The sequence below is a fragment of the Podarcis vaucheri genome (genome assembly GCF_965113315.1).
Source record: "Podarcis vaucheri genome assembly, chromosome: 5".
NCBI lineage: Eukaryota > Metazoa > Chordata > Lepidosauria > Squamata > Lacertidae > Podarcis > Podarcis vaucheri.
The window spans coordinates 64799891-64826272 of NC_138763.1; the positions used below are offsets into that span (position 1 = coordinate 64799891).

The 26382-nt window shown below is 39.9% G+C and overlaps 1 protein-coding gene across 1 annotated transcript in view; it reads right to left on the reverse strand.

Moving 5' to 3' along the window:
• Positions 1 to 26382, reverse strand: part of DNTT (DNA nucleotidylexotransferase) — a gene marked incomplete at its 5' end in the record, with an annotated part of 95283 nt that overhangs the window by 33024 nt on the left and 35877 nt on the right. The window lies entirely within an intron of this gene.

The window sequence follows — 26382 nt, forward strand, 5'->3', positions numbered from 1 at the left end:
TTTAGCATTATTTCCTCTGAAACTCTTCCCAACTAAAAACTGAGCAAGTTACTGAAGTCCATTTTTAAAAAAGAATCCAATAACCTTTCAAAGTATTTTTTTCTTTATAACTAGAACGTATTTAACCTTATTGTATTTTGCATTTTGTAACCTTTTGGGCTACAATCCTGTATCTGCTTACCTAGGAGTAAGCCTCGTTGTCTTTTAATATTTAAATCGTACTCAGAGTAGATCCACTGAAAACAATGAGCTGTACCCAACATTCTCTGCCTGCTAGCATTCTCTTGCACTAGCAAACAGGTAAGTTACAATGTTGTGCAAAAAAGGATTCAAATGCAACAGTTGCACAAGCAGGAACTCTTTGTGCAATCTATTGCGCAACAAAGTTACTAGCAACTTCCTTGTGTGCTTTTCCTGTGCAACAATGTCTGGCAAAAATTTCACCAGCGGAACAAGTATACCATTAAGCGACTTTAACTTAGCACCACACTGGATACAACCCAATGGACACGACTCATTTAGTTTGATGCAACACAGCGAAGCTTATTTCTGAGCAGTGGTGCATAATACTGCACCATTAGTAACTTTTTCTAGAAAAATGAAAATTCCAAGATTCCCCACTCCCCTTTTCCATTAGGAAAGAACAGGCATTGACTCTTGAAAGGGAAATCTGAAGAAGTCCACACCAGACTTCCTATTCCAACAGGAAGTAGATGAATGGCCAGATTAAGCGTGGGTGTTTCTGGTCACATGTGCATTCAAGACAGCTTTTCAAAATAGCATTTGGATTCATGCTGTCAGTGAAATAGCTGCTCACATACGTTTAGAGTAGGAAAATAAAGGTTCCCTAAACTGCAAAACCAAACAAATCAGCAGTGTCAGTCCGAACAACAGTGGAGAAAAACACAGGAGAGAACAAAATGCAAAAAGTTGCCATTCTTCCTCCCCAGGTTTATCTTCCATTGTACACTTTCTGTTTGTTAATGAACGGGGAAGCAAAAGGAGAGAAGGAATTGCGTTGAGATGAAATCCCAGGCATTTGATCATATAAGCTCTGTGCGGAGCTCACCTGAGCACTTGCTGCATGATCTTTATTCCTTCATCTGCCAACTGGGGACAAAGATGCAAGATTGATGACAAAGCCGGAGGCAAGATTTCATTTTATAATTCATCATGATATATGGTCAGAAGCTACAGAGAGTCATGAGAATATGGTGTACCAAAACACAGGATGACAAGACATCACAAAGGCTGTGTCTAAAATAATTCATTATAGACTCAAACCTGCATTCTTTATACAAGGGGAGGAGAAACCTCTTTGTGGTAGGCTTGGGACTATCACAGAAGAGACATGCAGTTCAGAGTTTTATATGCCTAGAGCATGGAGAGCTATGGAGCAGTGGCTCTTATAGTACATAATACTGTAGCTGAAACAACATGTCAGCTTTGAACAAGCTGCTGCCATCTGATTAGATATGCCCCATGAATGTAGAAGGCCATTCCAGAAAATAAGGCTGTCCTGATACTTCAGCACCATTAAATCCCACTTATCTCCCAGGACTCTCTTAGCATTGCATATCCTTCCACCCAGTCTTCTGTTTAGAGTTCTGATACTGAAGTAGATTTCCTACAGTTTCAGTGTTGTGCCTGTACCAAAGAAAAAGGAAAGAACCCTTCCAGGTAGAGAATGCTATTTAGGCCTAAACTTCTGTTTATTTCAGTGGAGTCAAATATTTTATGGGCAATGGCAGGCGCCTCTTAATTCATCGTTGATGGCTCTTTCGTTTTATTCCTTTGACAAATGATAATTTTATTGTTTAAGACCCTACTGGCCTCAACACTTGCACATACTTTTGTAAACCAAGAAATCTTTAATAAAAAATATCTTTAAAAAACAACAACACTGCAGGTGAGCAACTTGGAATTCCCATCACTTGGATGCTCTAGAGAAACCTCTTTCTCTCTGTTTGTGGAATGCTCGCCCCAGGGAGGTTCACCCAGTGCCTTTATTATATATTTCTAGGCGCCAGGTGAAAATGTTCCTCTTCAACCAAGCCTTGGGCTGGTTAATAATCTATCTACAGCCCTTTAAATGTGTCTGTGGGGGTTGCTTTTGTTTTAATTTTTCACTTGTATTTTATTCTCTGAAGCGCCATGAAATCTTGTGATGAAGAGCAGTATACAGTGGTACCTCTAGTTACGAACTTAATTCGTTTTTTTAAAAAAAATAAATTTTATTATTTTTTATCATTAATACACATATACAAGCATACAAACATACATTTCATACAATCTTTAAAAATATTCAAACATACTTACACTCAATCCCACAAATAGTTCCTTTCCCCATCACCATCCACCGACCCTTCACCCCACCTTTGTGTTGACTTCCAATCTACTCAATTACAATATCTTTCCACTTCTATTACTTTCTTTCACACACCTTTACCCTAATTTCATACTTCTTTTTCTATTACACGTTGTTTTCCATCTTATTTGATATTTCAGTATTTGAAACGGAACTTGTTTATTCTAATAGGAGTTCTGATTTTTCGATATGATTTTGCAAGTATCTTTTAAACACTTTCCAGTCCCTATCTATCTTTTCTTTCGAAATCCTTCCAATTTCTTCCATTGTTTTGGATATATTGTAATACTCCAATAATTTGGCAAGCCACTCTGTTTTTGTTGGTATTATACCACTTTTCCAATTTTTCGCAATCAATAGCCTTGCTGCTACTGTTGCGTATAAATATAAGGTCTTATCTTCTTCCTTTACGCTTCCTGGTACTATTCCCAATAGAAAACCTTCTGGTGTTTTCCTAAATGAGTATCTAAACATTTTTTTCATTTCATTATATATTATTTCCCAAAATTGTTTGATGTTTAAACAATTCCACCATATATGTATCATAGTACCTTTTCCCGTGTTGCATCGCCAGCAGATATCGCTACAGTTTTTATTCATTTTTGCTATTCTTTCAGGTGTTAAATACCATCTATGTTGCATTTTAAGGTAATTTTCTTTCAGTATATAACACATGGTGAATTTCATATCTTCTTTCCACAATTTTTCCCATTGTTCAAACATAATGTTTTTCCCAATGTCTTGCGCCCATTTAATCATTGATGCTTTAACCAGTTCATCCTTTGTTTCCCACTCTAAAATCAGATTATACAATTTAGATATATTTTTTGATTTTTCTTGTATTAAATATTTATCGAATTTTGATATTTCTTTTTCAAATCCTAACTTTTTGTCTTTTGCTAATCTATACTTAATTTGAATATATTGAAACCAATCACTAATATGAGCTTTAATTTCTGTGTAGTCCTTTAATTCCAATTCCCCGTTTTCTTCCTTTAATACAGTTTTATAGGTAGCCCAATTTTCTTTCATATTTAATTTTTTCACTGCGACAATTTCTGCCAGCGATGCCCACCAGGGAGTTTTCGGTTCTAAAAGTCTTTTGTATTTCTCCCATATTTTATATATAGATTTTCTGATTATATGCCCTAGGAAGCCTTTATGTACTCTCACTTTTTCATCTATTAAATAGGCATGCCATCCAAATCTTGTCTCTACTCCTTCTAAATCCAATACATCCGAGTCATCTAATTTGATCCATTCTTTTATCCAGGTCAGACCCACCGCATCGTGATATAACTCCATATCTGGGAGACCAAATCCTCCTCTCTCCTTCTTATCTATCATTATTTTGTGTTTTATTCTTGGTTTTTTTCCTGACCATATGAATTTAGCCAAATCTCTTTTCCAGTTATTAAAACATTTATCTCCTCCTAGTATTGGGATAAAAACATCATCCTTGGTAATATGTTCATCTTTATTACCGATATTTTCCCTAGTAAGGAAAGATTTAATTTTCCCCATACTTGCAAGTCATTTTTTATTTCATTCCATGTTTTCCCATAGTTCTCATTACTTAAGTCTATAGTATTTGTTGTTAAATTTATTCCAAGATACCTTATTTTCTTTTTAATTTCCAATCCTGTAATTTCTTGTAATTTCACTTTATCTTTTTCTTCCATATTTTTCACTAGTATTTTGGTTTTCCCATAGTTTAATTTGAATCCTGCTAATCTGCCATATTCGTTTATGCATTCCAATATTCTAGGTGTACATTGTAGGGGATTTTCTGTTGTGATCATAACATCGTCTGCAAAGGCTCTTAACTTATATCTTTTTTCACCAACTGCTATTCCTCTTATTTGGTTGTCCTGCCTTATTTTCTTTAATAGAACCTCTAATACTATTATAAATAACATTGGGGATAGGGGGCATCCTTGTCTTGTACCTTTAAAGATGTTGATTTCTTCTCCAAACTCTCCATTAATAATAATTTTTGCTTTCTGTTGGTTATATATTGCATTTATACCTTTTTGGAATTTTTCACCTAAACACAATTCTTTTAATAGTTTTTTCATAAATTCCCATGAGATTTTGTCGAAAGCCTTCTCCGCGTCGATTGAAATCAGGGCTGCTTGTTTGTCTCTTCTTACTTGTAGATATTCCATTATGTCTATTATATTTCTGATATTATCCTTTATTTGTCTACCTTCCACAAATCCAGCCTGATTTTTATGTACTATTTTTCCTATAATTTTTTTCAACCTATTAGCCAGTAATCCTGCGTAAATTTTATAATCGGAATTTAACAATGAAATGGGTCTATAATTTGAGACCAATTCCAAATCCGTACCTTGTTTTGGCAGAAGCGTTATATACCCTTGAGTCCAAGAGTCTGGAACATTCCCCTTCTCTACTGCTTCCTCTATTACTTCTTTTAGTGGGTCAATTAATTCATTTAACATTTCTTTGTAGTATTCTGCTGGTATGCCATCCGGACCTGGGGATTTCCCTATTTTTAATTTTTGAATTGATTCCTTAATTTCTATGGTTGATATTGGTTCATTTAATAATTTATGGTCTTCTTCTGCTATCTCTATTAATTTATTTTTCTTTATATATTCCTCTATTTCTTCTATTAATTCGTTAATTCTTAATGGAGGTCCTGTTCTTAACTAGAGGCACGCTTTCGCTAATGGGGCCTTTTGCTGCCACTGTGCCTCCGGCACATGATTTCCGTTCTCATCCTGGGGCAAAGTTCCCAACTCGAGGTAACTCTTCCAGGTTAGCGGAGTTTGTAACCTGAAGTGTTTGTAACCTGAGGCATTTGTAATTTGAGGTACCACTGTATTAGATAGATAGATAGATAGATAGATAGATAGATGATAGATAGATAGATAGATAGATAGATAGATAGATAGATAGATAGATAGATAGATGAATGATAGATAGATAGATAGATAGATAGATGATAGATAGATAGATGATAGATATGTAGATGATAGTCTCAGGGGACAAATTTAGAAGCAAACCTGAATAAGATTGTGCTGCAAATCACTATATCTATCTATCTGCCTTTAGGCTCACACACTTTTTCTATACAAGTGACCAGCACCAACTCATCTGAGTGTGGGCACTAATGACTTCACTAATAAAACTGAAATGTTATTTTAATGCTCCACGGGTGCCAAAATGACTGAAAGTGGCTCTATTTGATGATTAAATTTGGTCATAATTTCTACTTCTACTTAAAAGCTGTTCTCTTCAGAGTCAAAAGCAGCTATTTTCTTCCACTCAGCATTGACAAATTAAAACGTTAACACCTGAACAAACAAATATATTATCATGTACATTAACAGCTTTTGCATTCTGCGGTAGGAGACAATAATGTACCATCAAAAACCAATTTTGCATTTAAAAAAAATTCTGGAATTAGTTTTAAAATACCCACCTCCTATGTTATTTCCCTCTCAGCAAAAACTAAGTGTAAATAATTTGTTTTTTTATTAATACCACCTTAGCAATAAGTAAAGCTTGTGGTCTGTGACAATGACATCAGCTCTCTAAACCTCCTGCACTAACATTACACTGGATTCACCTGCTAGCAGTCATATTTTATTTATTTATTTATTTTCTTACATTTATATTCCACTGTGGAATACAAGAAGAAGAAGAAGAAGAAGAGTTTGGATTTGATATCCCGCCTTTCACTCCCCTTCAGGAGTCTCAAAGCAGCTAACATTCTCCTTTCCCTTCCTCCCCCACAACAAACACTCTGTGAGGTGAGTGGGGCTGAGAGACTTCAAAGAAGTGTGACTAGCCCAAGGTCACCCAGCAGCTGCATGTGGAGAAGCGGAGACGCGAACCCGGTTCCCCAGATTACGTGACTACCGCTCTTAACCACTACACCACACTGGCTCTCTGCAAGGCAGCACACGTGTGAGTACTATATGGTATTTATTAACAATACCACATATAAATGGCAAGTATGCCACCTTGGCTTCCACAGTGGAATACAAATGTTGGGAAATTAAAAAAAAGGAAATACTAAAGCTGGAGGGCAAGACCCAACATAAAGGTAGTGCAATCGGTTTGGGGCATTGACATTCTTGCATAAATGGGAGCAGGCAAGCTTCACAGTCACTGAATATAATCATTGCAGCTGTTGCACTAGGAGCTGCACAACACTTTTTGCAAGGGTTAATGCGCCCATTGGATTTGGCTGTTATGTTAAGCTAAGAATGAGATTTTCACTAGTAGACTGGCTGTTGGACAAGTGGGGATGCCACAGCTGGGTATCACCCTGAACTTTTTTATAAATCAAATGGTCAAAAGCTGAAGAAAGTCATCACATTTATTTCAACATGCAAAATTATAAAGGATTCTTAGGCAGCCATTTTATCTGGAACTAAACTGACTGTAGACTGAAAGGTGTATACTTTAAGCATATAAATGTTACGCTCTTTAATTATGGCCTAATGCTGGAGGCTGCTCCTGTTTGGGCTTTGGTTCAAGTTGAAGTTTTAATACTAAAGCTCCAGTCTACTACTAAATTATCCAGACTGGATAATTCCTAATTCTCCTGGAGTCTCTCCAGTACTTTACCATCCAAAACCAGCACCGTGCTTAAGCTTTGACTTGCTAGTCTCAGGTTCATGTAAATAAAACAACTGTACCTGGAAGCTATCCACAGAATTTCAAGCTTTTAAAGCTTATGAAATGCAACATACCAATCTGTCACTGTTTTATATGAAGTCATAAAATACATGGCTCGAGTTTTCCTTTTGCTGTCTTGGCAGATCTTGTAAATTGCATTCCTTTCCAATCAAGCATTTCAAATGACATCATGGCAACTTCCTGCATGCATAAATTTTTGTGAGTGCCAATCAATGTTGAAGGGATGGGGGGGCAGAAACCTTCTACTTGTTTAAATAAATAAATAAAAGACATACACCCCGGTGAATATTGATGCCTATTCGGGGACCAGCTGTACTCAGCTGAAATGTTAAGAGCATACAGTCGGCAATTCTTAGTCTTAAAACATCTATCTGGGTTTTGCATACACACACAAAATAACTGTCAGCACATTTTCTCACGCTCTGCAGCAAATTTTCTAATAGGTGAAATGTCCTGTGTGACATGATAAAACAGACTGGACAATCCAGAATTCAGACCTTTCATTTGAGATTAATTCTGATCTGTGTTCAGGCCTGGCCATGTGCCCAAATCAGCCTCAGTCACCCTGATGGATTACCTGTACTGAGAATGGGACAAAGGGAGTGGCTCTTGTCCCTGCTTCTCAATCACTCTGTTGTTTTGATGCTGTTGATCATGGACCAGTTCCACGGGATGGTTATTGGGGGGCTGTCTTACAGTGATTTTGCTTCTTCCTATGAGGTCAAGAGCTCTTCAACTGCATATCTAACGCTGTACTGTTTTTAACACTTGATTGGGAGCCACCCAGAGTGGCTGGGGAAACTCAGCCAGATGGGCGGGGTATAAATAATAAATTATTATTATTATTATTATTATTATTATTATTATTATTATTATTATTACTGTTGTGAGCTGAAGTGCACCATTTTATCCTCAGAACGATTTACTATTTTTATGAAGCCATATATAAATACTATTTAGTATTTATATGGAGTGCTCATTAGATCTGCAGCAAGGTGCTAGCACTATGCTGATGACACTCAGCTCTGTTTCTCCACAACATTTAAATCAGGAAAGCATGTGCAGGGCTTGGACTGGTGCCTGGATACAAGGCTAGGCTGAATGAAGGGAAATTAAAAAAAAAATTATTAACAGGCCAATCAAATCACATTAGTTCCAAATTATACAGCCAAATTTTTAAATTTTGTTGGGGGTACCCATACATCAAGCTCCGAACGGGGGTCCAAGCATCACTTATATTGCTGCTTTAATTAAACAGTTCTATCCAGTTCCATCCAGATAGTCTCTTTATTAGTTTCTTCATCTTCTTGTTGTTATCATATATTCCTTTCCTTTCTGTGATAATCTTCACAAGCGAGTTGGAAACAGATATCTTCTGTGTAGGTTTTACACTCTCCAAAGATCATATCACTTAGGGACAGCCGCCATTCCACACTTCCATAAAAAAATTATCTTCGGTCTGTCCTTTAATTTTCTCAGGCTTGCCAAGTATATCAGGAGGGCTCTGTTAGGTTAAGATCACATTCCAAACATCTTTCACATTCCGATGATCCTGATCCTCCCCCCCCCAATCTTTCTTAGACAAGCCTGTCTTAGCGAGACGCCATTTAAAGCTCCGTCATAAAATTTTCCTCCGTTCTCCGTTGTTTACCAATCATCTCTTTAATCTATAATCCACTCCACACAGTTCTTGAATTCCTGCTTGTGATTAATAAAATGCAACAATCTTCTTTCTGGGGTGGAGGGTTATTAATATTCACATAAGTGAATGAAGGGAAATAAACTGAGTTTGAATACTGGGAAAGCACAGGTTCTGCGGGTGAGCAGTTCCTGTGTCCAAGAAATGGGTCAGCTGCTTGCCCTGAGTGGGGTTGCCCTCCCTCTGAAGCAGCAGGTACAAAATCTGGGAGGTGTTCCTTTATCCAGTTTTGTTACCAGAAGTCCAGTTGACCTCTTCTGGCTAAAAGTGCCTTCCACCAGGTTCATCTGGTGCAACTTCTGTGGCTATTTCTAGACTGGGATAGCTTGACCACAGTATCCAAGCATTGATAACATCAAGACTGGGTTACTTCCCTTGGTGTTGATGCTGAAACTCCAATTAGTGCAGAATGCAGAATTATTCTGTAGCATAACAGCCGGCAGAAGTGAGATCCTACCAGCACATTATAGTTCTGTTCAAAGATCTGCTCAGGCTGCAGATTTACTAATCGACCAAGCTCAAGGTTTACATACTGATGGTTGATTAGTAAGATATTAAGTCCTTAATATCTTGGGACCCATTTACTTGAGGGATTATTGAATTATTTGAGGGATCACTGATCAATGAAACTCAGTGGGTGACCTGGGGCCAGTCTCTGAGCCTAACCTATCTTGTTGTTGTTGCAAGGATAAAATGGTGAGGAGAAGAACCATCTACTTTCTTGGAGGAAAGGTTGGATATAAATGTAATGATAAATAAACAACAATATCAAGTACACATGCTCTCAAACCATGTAATTATACAGCTGAACAAGAGCTGCATAATCAAAGATTCAATACCAATCCTTATCTGACGACAAGACAATTAAGAGACTGTTACTTTTGCTCAAAGGCCCAATGAAACAGGAATATTTTAACCTGATGTCAGAACCAACCAAACAGATCCATGTTGATGATGACAAAACCAACAGGGCCTCTGCTGGACCACAACTTCCATCTTCCCTGGCCATGCCAGTGGGGACAGATTCTGGAGGGTCATGGATTTGCTCCTTCTGAATTAAACAATTGACCTCACCAGTGCCAATACCAGTCCTGCCTTCTGTTTTGGGATAGACACTAGCTACAAAACACACAGCTGCACTCACATCCTGGAGTTTGCCTTTGTGTACTATGAGCATCTCCCATTTCCAATAATCGCCTACCTGGGAGTAAATCGCATTGAACTCCCTGGTAGTAGACCTGCATAAGAGTGCCTTGCAAAATAAACCAGAATTCTGTATCCTGGGAGTGGGGCATGCTACTCTGGGGTTGTTGTTTTTAATCTCTCTAGGCTCAATTATCATCAGCATTCTGCAAATCCTGGAAATTCACAGGTCCCTGTCAGCTCATTATGGTGAGGTTAAAAAAAAAAGTGTATTTTAACTTTTCAGCTAAAATACTTGTGTATACCTCAGGAGTCCCTGGAGTGCGAGGAGAGCACTGCCTTATTTTATAGTGGCCCAGTTTTGTTTCTAAACAGGCACTCTGCTACCTCAGTTTGCCTTTAATGTTAGAAGGAATGGTAGAACACATCTAGTAATGCCTTTTAAAGGCTTTTATTACTTTTTATACAGAATTTCACCAGCAGATGCCTTAATTTAAAGACTATTTTTACATAATCTGCTAACCAAAGTTACTAAATTATAAAATGGATTAGTGGGAAGAGCCAGATTTGCTCAAACAATAACCAAGTGATTGCTCCACTTTCATTAATAATGTAGCTGTGGAAAAGAGAAAGGTCAGCTGCATAAAAATTATTTACTGAAATAAGTGGACAGTGTTTCAGGTTATTAATTATGAAAGCTCTGTATTCTGGAAATCTGATTTTATAATGCTATTTGTTGCACTTTTTAAACAACTGCTAGAAAGGGGTTGGTGTTTTTTTTGAAGCAAGGCAATTTCAATTTACTAGTTCCAATTTTTATTATCCAAAAGAGAGTTGTTTGTTTTGGAATTATATTTCTATTCTCCTTACTCAGAATCTCTCTCTCTCACACACACACAAATAAGTTTGAGCAATGATACTCTATTGCGTAGGAAGGAGGAGGAAGACATTTTTATTTATCGAAGCTCTAATAAAAGTAACAAATTACTTAATGGCAGCAATGTTTGCTGGGTTAATGCAGTCTGATGTGCTGGGGGAAGTGTGCTTTCAACTTGAACTCCCTCTGTCTGCTTTGAGGATTTTGAAGTGATTTATTTCATTGTCTCACTTACCGCTGAAATGTCTAATGTGCTCTTTTTAAACGCACGTCTATTTTAGCATGTCAACAAACATAGCAGTGTTGTTGTTTTTAATCCTTCAAAAGATAATGCTGTCAATCCATCATTCTGTTCATGCTCTGATGGATCTGAGGCAACGGGGCGCTCCTGTGTAACTGGGCTTTCCTATTCCTTTTAATGAACAGAGAAGATCTATCTGGGTTCATGTCCTGCCACCTCTTTTGAATGGAAATGGAAACCCAGCAGAATATATAGAATATATTTAGAAATCTATGCTGGTATCCAAAATACAAATCTCGCTTTCGCATTCATCTGAAGTGGACCAGCCCCATCAGAATCAGCCATCCATAAGCAAAATTGGCTTCCAGCGCAATTGTAGTAGAAGTTATGTAAACATGACAGCTTTTCTATTAAAGTGCTCTGAAGTGAAAAACAGATTACTTAAATTCAGCCAAATGAAGAAAATCACACCGGTTGGACAGTCCTTTAACATAAAATGGGAATCGTGTTCCTTTTCGCTATGAATTGGTGCAGGGATGGCAGTAATGAGTGCACAGCTGTTTACACAGCTGGTGAAGTCAATGAGACATGAAAGGGACTCATTTTGGAAAGTTGTCTAAACTTTGGGTTGTTTCCTTCACTGCTATTCTTCCTTTCTTTTTTTCCCAAAAAATAAATAGGTGCCTGAAATTTGATATGCTCCATCATGGGTTTTTCCCCCTCTTTACTTCCAGAAATGGGCCACCATTTTCGGTACCAGTGAAGGTGATCTTACTTTTTAAGAGATTCTTTTAAATGACTTCATGATTCTATCTAAGTGGTGTTGTGGGTTTGCAGGGAACAAGGAGCCCCTAAAATTCCTGAGTGCCAAGTTCTTCCTTATAATCTCTGAAATTAGTAAATGTGGGGTTTGAAGTCAAGCCATCTTCCTCAGGAGATTGGGTTAGATGGGTGCTATCAAAGAAGGTGGGAAGATTTATTTCCCTAACGAAATGCAAAACATTCAGCAGCAGACAAGGAGAGGTGAAGTTCTTCTCTCACTGTTAGCAGAAGGAAATACTATTGTGAGGGGGAGGTTGCCGGGGTAACAGTGGTCATGATGTCACCACAGGGGGGAAAGGGGTGAGGTTTGGGGGACAGGGGTTTCTTGGAAGGATGAACAGGAAGTGAGCAGAACCCAATGCACTTTGGCTGGAAGACCAAGGACTGAGAGACCAGGGACCGTGGTTGGCTGCTGCTATAGACCCAAGCTTGCCGAAGCTATGAAAGGAGCAATGAGAGACAATCTTGGGGTTTAATGTTCTGACCCCGCCTCCCTCATTGTTGGATGGCCTGGTGGCAAAAGGCTCTTCTTCTTAATTTTTTGACATCTGTCTATTAATCAAAAGATCACCTCATCCCATATAGACCCACTCAAACACTGCAATCTGTGGAACTGGCACAAATGTTCATTCCACATTTGTAAGGAATCGATCTTTTAGTGTGGCCGGCAGCTTCTACACTGTGGAACTCCCTGCCCATTGATAATAGCCAGACGCCTTCGCTGTATTCTTTTCAGTGCCTGCTAAAAACATTTCGGTTTAGGCAAGCCTTCCCAGACAGGTAAAGCTGGTGTGTGTTTTATTCTATACCTTTAGCTTACGGTGTATACTTTTAACTGTGGATTTTCTTCGTTTTGCTTTTAAATTTGATTTTTATTGACAATTTTAATATACATATTATATCTTTTGTAAACAGCTTAGAGGTTTTAAGCAGCATAGGAAGGTTGTTAAATAAATAAATAACGTAACATTTTGGAGGGACTTGAGAATTAGGTCTCATACATTGGATGATAAACGAACTCCAGTTGAATTTTTGCACGGAATGTAATTGTTGTGGCTTCCGCACCATGCTAATTTGATTTGTGCAAATCATTTCCTTTAAATTGCTGTTGCTCTCGGAGGTCACAATTAAATTCATCCATATGGATCTACCAGCAAATTGGTTTCACTGAAACATTGCTAAGACTTCTTTGAGACTTATTCTCTCTTCCCCCTTATTCTCTTTGTACAGTTCTTTCAAATATTGCAAACAGCCTTCTTCCACACTCATCTGGTCCTGCTTGTTTTGTAATATCCCCAAAAGGTCTTGCATCACAAAGCTGTCCAGGCAATATTTGAAGATGAATGCAGAATTCATCATGTAGAAAGCTGGCACCACTTATTTGCAATGTCCAAAACTTACGCGAACGTATCCTTCTTTAAAGTATTACCAGGGAGTTAGAACAGTATCTGTACAGAATGCATGTACATACTACTAAAATTCAGGGTTTCTGTTGCATTCTGAATGTGGAAGGTTGGACCCAGGCCAGGCTAAGTATTTTCCAATGCAATGGAAGCAATGGAAAAAAATTGAATCTCTCCCTTTCCATATACAGAAACTGACAGGACAGCCAGTTGTATCTTATTTCACTGCCACTACAAAAGCATTCACGCAACCATACCTAAGGGCAACAGGGCTTCGCTATCTGAAGGCGAGAAAATGGCTCCCCCTCGACCCGTTGAATCTTTCCGCTACACTCTTCGCCTCTCTCGAGGTTACCTGGTAGCCGGTTTGATCCTTTCTCTGGTCGTGCCGGGGACTGGACTCCTTGAACACCCTTCCAAGGGGTTTGGGGGGTCTCCGCGCCCTGGAGTCGCCCCTATCCTTCAGAATAGCTTGGGTTTCACCTCGCGGTGTAAACCCTTGCTTGCGCTGGGATCGCAGCTCACCGGAAGTCCTGAATCTCTCCCTTTCCATATACAGAAACTGACAGGACAGCCAGTTGTATCTTATTTCACTGCCACTACGAAAGCATTCACGCAACCATACCTAAGGGCAACAGGCCTGCTCAGGAATGCAGCTCTGTTTTCCAATCAGGGCTGGCCCACCTGTTAGTCAAACAGAGATCTTTGCTCAGGTGGCAGACTGGGAAGACCAGTGGATTTGCCTGGCCAGCCAGCCACCACTGTTTAGCACTAGGAATGCTGCTGCCATTTCATCAAAGTGATCAGTGGGACTCTTACATAGTTTTTTTGGTGGTGCTGGGTCACCCACTCCTTGCTATTACAGCCTTGGTTCTCGAACATAATCCATTCCGGAAGTCTGTTTGACTTCCAAAAACGTTCAAAAACCAAGGCATGGCTTCCGATTGGCTACAGGAGCTTCCTGCACTCAATTGGAAGCTGTGGAAGCCACGCTGGATGTTCAGGTTCCAAAGAATGTTCGAAAACCGGAGCACTTACTTCTGGGTTTTCAGCGTTCGGGATCCAAAATGTACGAGTATCAAGGCATTCGAGAACCAAGGTATGACTGCATATGTGAGGTGGCTCGACAGAGTGTCTCCCTCACTCTAACATGGTCAATACTGCTTCAAGTAGTAAATAGTTTACTACTATTAAGCTTTAAAGAATCCTTCAGCATCTGGTGTTTCACTACAGCAAGATACTGTCCGGTGTGAAGACCTGGAGAGCCTCAGCACGCTCAGTGCTGCTGCAGTGACAAAAGCAACGATCAGGGCCGGGTCAGGACATTTTGTTACCTTAGGCAAAGGACACAGTGACACTCTTCCTTTCCACATTCAGAAACTAAATGGACTGGCAGATGAATCGTACTTCAGCACTGATGATCTAACAGTGCTCTGTATTGCATCTGAAGGCAGCCACTCTCAATCTCACCTTGTCTCCCAGTCCTCTGCTGCCTGAAGCAGCTGCCTCATTCTGCCTAACGATAAGGCTGGCCCTGACAAAAAGGAGGATGACAGTGTTGAAGGGCAGCCAGGGGATAGAGGTGGCATCAGGTGTCAGAGTGTCTTGCACCAGCTCAGCCTCTAACACCTCTCCACTTCTCCATGCCCCACTGCCTGAGGTAGCTACCGTACTTCATTCTGCCTAATGGCAGGCCAGCTGTGATTATGGGCAGCAAAATGAGCAATCTGCCCATTGAGGCTATGATATCTATTTACTATTTAAAACATGGGAAGATAGAGTTGCATCCATATACTCAGAGCAGGCCCATTGCAATTAATGGACCTAAGTTAGTTGTGACAATTAATTTCAGTGGGTCTACTCTGAGTAGGCCTATTGTTGGAAGCAAATTCCCTACTCAAGGAAACTATTTTTCTTGCAAAGCCTCCACAACCCTACAGAAATAAAATATTGACACTGAAGAAGAAATGTATTTATACATAAGATGAAAGAGGAACAAAACAGCCCTAGAATAGCAAGAACATGTCAAGCTTTTTGCTTGCATTGCTCAGGGGAAGGAATAAACAATGCTATTTAAAGATGAGAGGGATTGTAAAGTGTAAATGGTAGATAGATCAGAAACAAAGAAGAGATGCCAGCTTGCTGCTGCTTTTGATTAGGGAACTTAAACATTAAGTTTGCCCGTTCTTGACAATTAACTCTCTTAATCAGTCCCAGTGAGTAAGAAGAATGTTAAGGGTGGTGAGTTTGCTACTAAAGGCTACTGCTGATGGGGTTCTGGATCCATTGGCTCAAAAAAAAGGTAGTATTTCCTATTCTGCTTCTCCAAATTGCACATCATCCCATTACCAGGACACAGTTGAGGATTACCAATAAGGCAGATTTCGCAGCCCCTAAAAGCACAAGAGCAGGAGGAGGAGGGAAGGAAGGAAAGATTGCCATTTGCAGCAGGGATGGGCAGGATACAAGCTTGCAGGATCTACTTCATTTTTTTGCTAGAACCCCAAGATCTGACACCCACAGCCAAGTGCATAATAGTGGCTCAAGGGGTGGGGAAGCCAATAACCTCCTGCACCACATGAGCCATACACTGGGTTGGCCTGCACATACAAGCACATTAACCACATCTGAATTATTAACATCAGATATTCCAACATCTGCAAATGCTATAACTCACCAGCAGAGCTGCACAGAGCCTTGGTCAAAGGCAACCAATTGTGACTCTTATTTTTACAAGAGAGGGGTACCGATGGTGAGAGAGAAGCAATTAGCACAAAACCAGCCATGGAGGAGAATCATTAAAAAAATAAAAAAGCTATTTATATTGGGCCTTATCTGACATTCTGGGTCTGCTTGTGCAAGAATTCCTGGACTAGTTGCACAGCAGATTGTGCAATCCATTGCACAGCAAAGTTACCAGCAACCTCTTGCTCATCAATGTTCCACTAGCACCAAACTTTTCACCAGTGGAACAAGTATACTGCTAAGTGAATTTAACCTACAGCCCATTGATTTGGAATCAAGAGGGTGGTCTGAGAGCACATGATGCAGTCACCTTGCAGAAATTAAGCTGTTCTGGGTGTAGTCAGTACCTGACTGGGAGACAGCCTACTGATCTACAAAACCCTTGCTGACCTATTGCAAATCACCCAGCAGAGATCTACCTATCTATCTACCTTTTGCCCATCCTGGATTTGAGGACCTTGAATATCAATTGCCAAATTTAGAACCCAAAGATGTGTAAATCTGTTTCATTCCCCCCCTCCAGTGTCCATTTAGCAATTGGAACATTCCAATTATAATCTTCCATTATATTGTCTGTTCTCACACATGGAACTCAGGAAGCTGTCTTGTACCAAATCAGACCATTTGTCCTCTTAGGTGAAAGCTGTTTCTTAGTTTTGCTGGATCGCTCAGTGGCATTGATACCATCGACCATGACATCCTTCTGGACCGTCTAGAGGGGCGGGGAGCTGGGGGCACTGTCATACAGTGGTTCCACTCCTTCCTCCTTGACCGTGTCCAGAAAGTGGTGTTGGGGGATGAGTGTTCAGACCCCTGGGCTCTCACTTGAGGGGTGCTTCATGGTTCCATCCTCTCCCCCATGCTTTTCAACATCTATATGAAGCAGCTGGGAGAGATCATCAGGGGGTTTGGACTGGGTGTTCATCAATATGTGGATGATACCCAGCTCTACCTCTCTTTTAAATCAGAACCAGTGAAGGCGGTGAACGTCCTGTGTGAGTGTCTGGAAGCGGTTGGAAGATGGATGGCAGCTAACAGACTGAGGCTGAATCCTTACAAGACAGAAGTACTGTTTTGGGGGGATGGGGGCGGGCAGGTGCAGAAGACTCCCTGGTCCTGAATGGGGTAACTGTGCCCCTGAAGGACCAGGTGCACAGCCTGGGAGTCATATTGGACTCACAGCTGTCCATGGAGGTGCAGATCAATTCTGTGTCCAGGACAGCTGTCTACCAGCTCCATCTGGAATAGTGGTGGCTCTCCAGGATATCATACAATGGTCGTTCATAGCAGGGATTGAACCTGATATCCTTTTGTGTGCAAAGCATATGTTCTGCCTCTGAGCTATGACTATGCAGGTCTAGCTGTTGCAGTTTCCCCAAAGAGTGGAATGACTGCTTAACCACTTTAACATGCAATTATATGAATACCTACTCATGATCAAATGGGACTCATTCCCAGATAGGTGATATAGGATTGCTGTTTGAGTTCAGAGCATGGCTAAGCTTTAAAAGTCTTTGCAGTCTGTCAGACAAGTATTACATTATGTTATTTACATTAGATGTATGCATAAACCTTGCCACATCATTGTGCATGCACTCTCATACCCTACAATAGTCAAACAAGGGGCACAGAGCCCAGAAAAGCTCCCTGGTGAATCCCTACAACCACTACTCTTCGTTTTGGTACTTTTAAAGGCCTACTTTTTTCTGACACCTTTTCAGCCAAGATTACTTATTGAATGAAATTTTAATGGGAACTCCTGGAAGAGCTTTGGTCACTGTATGGACTAACTCCGCCCATCCAAGAGATGTGTGAGATACAGTAAGCCTATCGCTTAAAACCTCAGTAATCTTTAGTCTTTGATTTGATCCTATAAATAATAAAGTGCATGTCCTGAAAAATCAAAAGCTCCGGATCTCCGCTTTCCTTCTTGAAAAACTTGCAGAATTTATCACTGTCTCATTCTTAGACAAAATAACTCTGCTGAGGCTACAAGCATGTAAAAGGAGAAATGAACAGAAGACCACTGCCCTCTTCAGATTACTAGAAAACTATTTGATAACAATTCTGTTGCAAAATACTGCTAATCCCATCATTGATCTTGGCTGAGGTTGGTTTGTATAGAACATCTTGACATTCCTCCCACAGATTTGAAAGTGGTACATTCTTCAGAATGATCCCCTTCCATTTTATTGTCAGGCAACAATTGCTTGTGCAGCCTCTCTTTAAATAAGAACAACATTTTTGTGTAATTCAGATATTTTCACATCTGCCTTGGCAGTCTCTCATCATAAATTATCGGAACACATGATCAGCAGACAGTATTTGAAACAGAAATTCTAGCACTTAAATTCATCTCAATAATTCAGTTTTAGTACAGTTGACATATTCTTTGGCTGCAGAACCACCAAACCACAGCTGTAGTGCACCACGCATTCTAATAGTGCCTGGGGGCAAGCAAGTTTAAGTAACAGCAGAGTGTAACATCTGAGAAGATAAATGTCTCAAAGCAAATGAGCATGGCTGATATGTTGCTTGTTGCCTGCTGAATGCTTTCCTTTCCATTGCAATATAAAGTGTAGGCAAACATGGTTGATAAGAAGCTGCCCATGAATACTGCCTGGGTTCTTCCTAAGGCTGAGCCAAAATATCCCAGATACAATCAGACTTCTTCAAAGGGTATCTAATCTGAACTTCTGTCAGTGCACAAAATTCACCTGCTGCAGCATCCCTGGTAGGTTGGATTCTACCTCTGCTTAGAAACCTCTCATGAAGAAAAATACCCCCACATTCCGGTGGAGGTTCCCCCCCCCACTGTCAAACTGTATGTGCCAGCATCAGAAAGTTCATCCTAAATGTTCAATACAAACCCCATTTCTTGTAACTTTAATCCATTGATTTCAGCTCTGCCCTCCACCATCTCCATTTGCTCCACCAACTTGGGCTACATTAAAAGGAGGATCAGACAAAATCATGGCAGGCAAGACCATCAGGATCTATACTGCCTCAAAGGCAGCATGAAAGAAGAGGGAATAAATTCCACTGCTTGCAGTGCATTAAAAGAAAATATAATGAAAATGATGTACAGATGGTATATATATAAAAAACACCAGTAATACTAGCCAAGATGTACAAAACAAATAATAAATGTTGTAAATGTAAAGAAAAGCAGGCAATATGTGGTGGGAATGTAAAAAAGTAAGAGACTTTTCATGATTTACAATGAAATTTTTAAAAATGTTGAAATATACATTTCCCAAAAAAACTCAGAAGCTCTTTTACTTTGTTTGGTAGGTCCAGAAATTCATGAGAATGATAAAAATTGTTTTTATATGCGACTACTGCAGCTAGTCAAACAACAATAGCGATAGTTACACAAAAATGGCATTATGTCAGACTTCGGTGCAGCGAAGTCATAGTACTTTCGACATGCTTACACAGGCAAAAAGAGAGAACTCCATCATGTCAGAATTAGGGTAGTTGATTTCCCTGCTTGATATTCAGGCTTATATTTCTCTCACTATCCCCACTTCTAAGTACAGTGAAGGTTTTATCTCAGTAGGAGTCTCCACTTTGTACAGATGGTTTTGAGAGCCTGTCACAGAGAAATTAAAATAAAGCTGAAGCAACGTTATTGTGAGCAAATCAAAGATGGTGCTGAACACACCAAAGGGTTGCAGTTGCTCTCTCAAAGTATCATCATAATGCCATTATTTATAAGCCTATGTGTCTTTAAAGCGCTTGGATTGACTGTGAAGATATTCTATTAAATCGTATTACATGAACACAGAATAGATGGCTATAGAGACCACAGAGGAAGTTCTAACTTTGTTTTGAGATTGCACTATACACAAGGTATAAAAAGAAAGAAAAGCTAATCATGGTTCTTTGCGTTGTTAACTTGTTGTTTCCCATTCACGTTCATCAAGTGATTTTAACTGAGCAAATCATTTTCTTTTAATAATATTTAACAGGCTGTTTCCTTTGCATACTCAACAGACACACAGAGATCCCTCCCCCCCTACCAGGAGTTCATTCACTAAAACAGGGATCTCCACAAGAAGTGCTATTCTTTTGACATTGCTTCTTAATAAATGGATTAACTGAGCCATGAATATTGGCATTTAACCAATAATAAAAACTATCTTTATTTATTTAAAATGTATCAGATTTGCTTCACCTAAAAAGGCTAATTGAAAAGGCTATTCAGGTCAGCTGCCGGTATTAAAGTCGACTGAATCACATTAAATGCTATTTAAAGGATGTGAACGGGCTAAAAGAAAAATTAAACCGGGGCCATTAAAATTTAATTTGACTTAGCAATGCCATTAACATTTTCGTTTTATGCAATGGCAGGCTTTCTAAAAATATGTCCGTATAATTTAGAAGCCCGGAGTTGTCAAGTGGATGGCCCTCGTGTAGGAAAAATGATGATGCGTGACCTTAAAAGAAAAATTATAGAAAGAATCAAAGGTGATAACTTCATTGGCTCCTGTGGGTATTTGACAGCTTGCTCTTATGCAGTATGCAGATGAATGCATTCACATGAACTACTCACAAGGAGAGCTCTCTCTTCTTTTTTTAGACCCATTTCATTCACTCCACTCCATTTCCTGTTATTGCTTTGCCGTCCTTGTTTGCATATCATCACCAACATTCTTTGAAACGCCACAGGAGACCACAGAGATGGGCAGTTATGCATTGAAGATAATTGCCAACAAGTGTGTGTCTCACTTGTAAGGGTCACATTAATCGGCAGCCAGTTCCTTGTAGAGTTATTGAAGATGTCTGTGCAGTAATAAACATCTATCAGCTTGCTTGTGACAAAGAGCATTAAAGAATGCCAGTCAATTATGTTAGCATGCAAGGGAGACTGCAACCTCTCCAGTATGAAATGGAATAAGCTTCCAGTATGCCAATTACTGGATCCTGTACTAACTGCATGAAGATGAAAGTGTCACCCTTTAGTGTCATTTATTAATATTATATTTTCATGGTATTTTATTGATTTTGTTATTATTGATGTGCACTTTTATGAAAACCACTTTGGGTTCTGGTCAACAATAAACAAAGTGCTTTATAAGATTCTGATAAATTTTGAATGCACTTAAATACCTAACATAAAATACTAGATACAGATAGGTAGCCGTGTTGGTCTGCCATAGTCAAAATAAAAAAATTCCTTCCAGTAGCACCTTAAAGACCAACTAAGTTAGTTCTTGGTATGAGTTTTCGTTTGCATGCACACTTCTTCAGATACACATGGTTAACCTCAGTTCCCTGTTCTTCATCGCTCTCCTGTGGGAAATGGAAGCAAAGATCTGATCCAAGAACAAGGATGGAGAAACTGGAGTCCTCCAGATGTTGCTCCCTAGCCAGCTTGGCCAATGGCCATGGATAATAGAAGCTGAAGTCCATTACTCATCCCAGATTTAGAGGGTTTTCAGAATGAAAGGAGCTCAGCTTTCTTCTCTCTTCCCTTAGAAGATGGTGCTTAACTCTGATCCTGTCTGGTTCCCAGCAGAATCACAGCTAAACTTCCTTCTCTCTACCACTGAAGGACAAGGCAGAAGGGAAATAAGCGTTGCTGAGCAGGAGCTGTAGGGCAGGGTGCAATGCACCTCTCTGACAAGAGAGGTGCCAGGATCAGCCCCCTCCCCAAAAGCTCAGTTCTAGGAAGTTTACTTAGGGTTCGTCCAAATTTCTGCTTGTCCTGTGCCTAGAAAGCAGAGGTCCAAGTAGTTTTCCCTTTGTCCTGCTCCTGTCTCAGGGAAAACAGCCTCTTTAGCCTGGTAATTTGCTGAAAATCTGATTGCTGTTGGCTCCAAATGAGCACTAAAGAGCTGCTTTCTACAGGGGAAAGCAGTGGGACAAGAGGAAGAGCAGATAAGCCCTTGGATGTTTTCAATGAAAGTGCCGGTCAGTACACAGAGTCTCTCCCTGGAGGATCACACGTATCACACAGCTGTTCTAGACTGAACCCACAATAAACAAATCACAACAACCATTTAAATGGTTTATTGTGTAATGTGTCAAATGCAAAGTGGAAGTAGCCGAGTGAAAACTGCACTACATGCTTCCAGGATTAAATGTATACACTACATCACACATATTTCTTCCAGAAGTTATCATTCTTTTAGCAGTAATTAACAAGGCAGTTCCTGAGTGATGAGCAGCTGTGTGGACCTACATTAGGGTTCAGCATTGCTGAGCAGTACCTGAGGCCGACACTCCATCTGTTGCTGCCTGTTCACCTGTTGTCTCTAAGTATTTGAGCAGTAATAGGAGCAAGAAGGAGAAGTATTTTTCCTTCTGGGCCAGGAGAGAGAGGGCAGGTAGTGACCGTAGGAAATAGATGCATCCACTCATCAAGGGAACCTCACTGAGGATATCTTGCTTAAGGGTCTCCCAACATCTGGCATGGACAATGGTGCTAGGATAGGGTTTTCTTTTTCCTTAAATAAACACACACACATACTGCATTTTGGTTATCTTGGGACACATCTTCCTGGGGCCACCTTCTGTTCCTAGAATTGGAGATGACTTTCAGCACCACTATGCAGGCAACGCCACAAAGGCAGGATAGGTAACATGCATCGTTGTGTTTGCACTAGGTCAATGATGTCAATTCTCAAACAGGCAGCGGCTCAAGAACACAGAGCGCATGTGATTTAGGTGATCTGGAAGCACCAAATTAGCACATGCCCTTGTCTTGTGCACATGTCTCTTTTGAGCTTGTCTCATCATTCAGAGTTAGTCTGATGCTGCTCATATAGCTCACTGCATAACATGTCACTCAAATTCTCTCGCAGTAAATTTCTGAAGATGCACCAGATCAGCAACTTCTATTAAACGCATCCGCAAGAACTCTCTAGACTGAGACTGAATGTATTTTCAGTGGGTTATACGACGGAATGGATTGGTGGGGTCCCTGGGGGGAAACCCTGATGTGCAGTGAAGTAGTTTACCAGAGGCAGAACTGAGGGCATGGAACATGTCCAAAGGCTCTTCTTAGCCTCTGTCCTTGACAGAATAGCCAAATCCCACTAGGATTTGTTTAAGTTAGAGAATGTACAAACCAATTGATTGTCTCAAGCACCCATGCAGAAAAATTACCACAATGCTCCCTTAAAGTAGATTTGTTCCCACCCAAAAAAAAAGGGAAATAACAGCTTGATAACACAGTTGTCATCCCCAGAACTGCACAGTGAAGAAATCTACAAAAATTACTGTCATTTGCACTTGAGCATCTCAGTGCAAATTCTCTTTTCCTTTATTACAGCTAATGTTTCAGACAAAGGAAAAGGCGTAGAGAAATCACAGCTAGGTACAAAGTGGCAACATCGTTTACTGTGTTAACATCCAAGTACCATGCAGACGTACCTTCCTGACTGAGATGGTTTTCAGCCAACAATTTATTTTAGATCTATACTATTCTGGCTGGGTGATATATGGCAGGCTGTACTCCTTTAATCTCTAAAGCAGCCTTTCCCAACCCAGAGTCCTTCAGATAGTTTGGACTACAATTCCCATCAGCCCATATTGCCAATAGCCAGGAATGATGGGAATTGGGAGTTCAAAACACCAGGAAAGCACCAAGTTGAGAAAGTCCTAGGCTTTGCCTTTGTTCCAAATTAGCCTTGAAAGAGAAGGGATGCCTTAATATTGTTTTAAGAGTGAGAAATAAACAAAACTTCCTTAGTGACAGGTTTAAAGACTTATGCTTCTTGTTTGGTATAAGGTGGTACCTACCTATTATTGTACAGCAGCACTGCATAATATGTGGCAGTCCACATTGATAACTCATAATATCATGTGCTGATTCTTAACACCTTTGCCCAAATGCGTCTACTGATCTGCTTTGTTCAAAAGCCTTAATAAATAAACAATAAAATGCATTCCCATTGACGGTGTGGGTGGAAAAGCAGGAGATATATTTAGTCTTTTATCACAGCTGTTCTAAATTTGCACAAGACTTTCTGCTTTGCCATTTGTTTTTCAAAAATCACCCAGATACAAGTGTGATTGCTGAAAGGCATTTTTATCATCTCCCAGCCTGGTACACCAGACAGACACAAGCTAAAAGTTGCAAATCACAAGAGGGGGAAAAGACCATTTGAAATTCAGCTGGGTTTTTACTTCCACTACACATGCACAAGTAAAAGTACAACTTTCATGTAACCTAATCCCAACCACATTTACTCATAAGTAGGGCAGGGGGAGATTAGATTCAGTTTGCATTGAAAGGCAAACCAGCCTAATTCATACTTTTTGAAACAATAAGCAAAGCAAAGCACAGTCAGCCTTCAAAATTTGTGCTCCCGTTGATTTTGCAATGCAGTTCTCCAGTCAAATAATGTGTACAAAAGTGTATATACTTGGTGGTACAAAGATTGCACAAAAATGCATATGTTAGTAAAGCAATATACACAAATACCGTACATTGTAATAAGGGAAACTGCTTTGAAAAAAAACTGTATTATTAGGCAAAATGCCATGAAACATATGTAAGTTAGAAGAGATTCACACTGAAATACTAATGAATATTCATGACGGTGTTTTTTTAAAATCACAAGCTGGTGTGGAAATGTGCACTGGAAAAATAAGAAACAACAATGACATATTTGTCCATGTCTACTCAGAAGTAAGAGGGACGCGGGTGGCTCTGTGGTCTAAACCACAGGGCCCAGGGCTTGCCGATTGGAAGGTCACGGTTCGAATCCCTGCAACAGGGTGAGCTCCCGTTGCTCGGTCCCTGCTCCTGCCCACCTAGCAGTTCGAAAGCATGTCAAAGTGCAAGTAGATAAATAGGTACCACTCCAGCGGAAAGGTAAATGGCATTTCCGTGCATTGCTCTGGTTTGCTAGAAGTGGCTTAGTCATGCTGGCCACATGACCCGGAAGCTGTACGCCAGCTCCCTCGGCCAATAAAGCGAGATGAGCGCCGCAACCCCAGAGTCGTCCGTGACTGGACCTAATGATCAGGGGTCCCTTTACCTTTACCTTTATTCAGAAGTAAAGTCCACTGACTTCAGTAGCGATTACTTCCAGATAAGTGATTTCATAATTATGGCCCATGTCTGAAATCCTAAGCATGCATTTTGGGGAGTAACGTCCATTGACTTCAGCTGAAAGATTAATACCTCACCTGAGAATTGTGAAGTGGTACATTATTCACATAGCTTTCTAGATTCAGATTTACTTTGAACCTGCTTGCTTTCTGTACTTGACTCAGGCTGCAATGCACAAACCAATTAAGGCATTATATTTCAATGTAAATCTATTTTGGTGTTATTTACTGTCCATGTGTTTCATATCTGCTTGCCATATTTTATTTGTTATGAATTAGAGCTAACGTGTGGCTGACATAACCTGCATTTCACTTCAGGTCAGTGAAAAACCAGCTTGTTTTGTATGTAGGCATTTAAGAAAGTAGAAATGATTGGTTTGGTTAGAAATTGCCTCTGCTGAAAAGTTTTGTTGCTTCTGAACTGAGCAGTGTGACCTGATAACTGACTCATGTGAAAAGATGTAAAAAAAATGTGTGTCAGATTACTGCCAATAACCCATTTCCCTCCTTTTTTAAAAGGCAGTGACCTCTGGTTGAAGAACTAGGCATGTTTTATCTTATCACCTGAAGTCTCTGCCTCTCTGGAGTGACCTTTCATGTGAAAGAAATGTTGGCCAGAGAAGGAACCATACTTCAGCACTACTTAAGGACAATTAACAAGACACTTTTGGAATAGTATAGCATGGAAAGTGGTTGAATGTTAAAATCAGTGCTGAAATTATTGCTGGATTTCTTCACCACAAACAAGATGACAGGTCAGTACCGCCATGGAACAACTGGCAAAACATTAATTTCCAACTCTGAAAAACACTTAGCTAAAACTCAGTTCTTTGCAAAGCAGAGATATACAGTTAAATCTCAAGATATAAAAATGCAACACATGGGCTGAACAGATTGCAGAGAACTATCTTAGCTTCTGCTGTCATGTTTTGTTGATGTGGCATGTGTAAGAACCTTGGGGAAGAAAGTTGGATGAGTAATATATGCTTCACTTTCATATAAATGTACTTCAAAAGGTACAAAACAGAGAACCAAACAGCAATCACGACTTCACTGTGCTGATAAGACAGCAGATTTACAGAAAACACGCCCCTCTTTCTAATACAACTAGGAAACAATGATCCACCCATTAACAAACTGTCTTGGGCTTCAGATCAATTTTCCTGAAGTTTAATACTTTTGGGATTATCAGGCTACTAAGGAGTGTCTGTATTCCCTTGTCAAAAAAGCAATATAGGGGAGAAATCATTTAAATAACAGAGAAGCAATCCTAGGAATCAGGCACATGTCTGAATAAAATATAACATTGCAGCAATAGACATATCTGTCTCAGAGAGG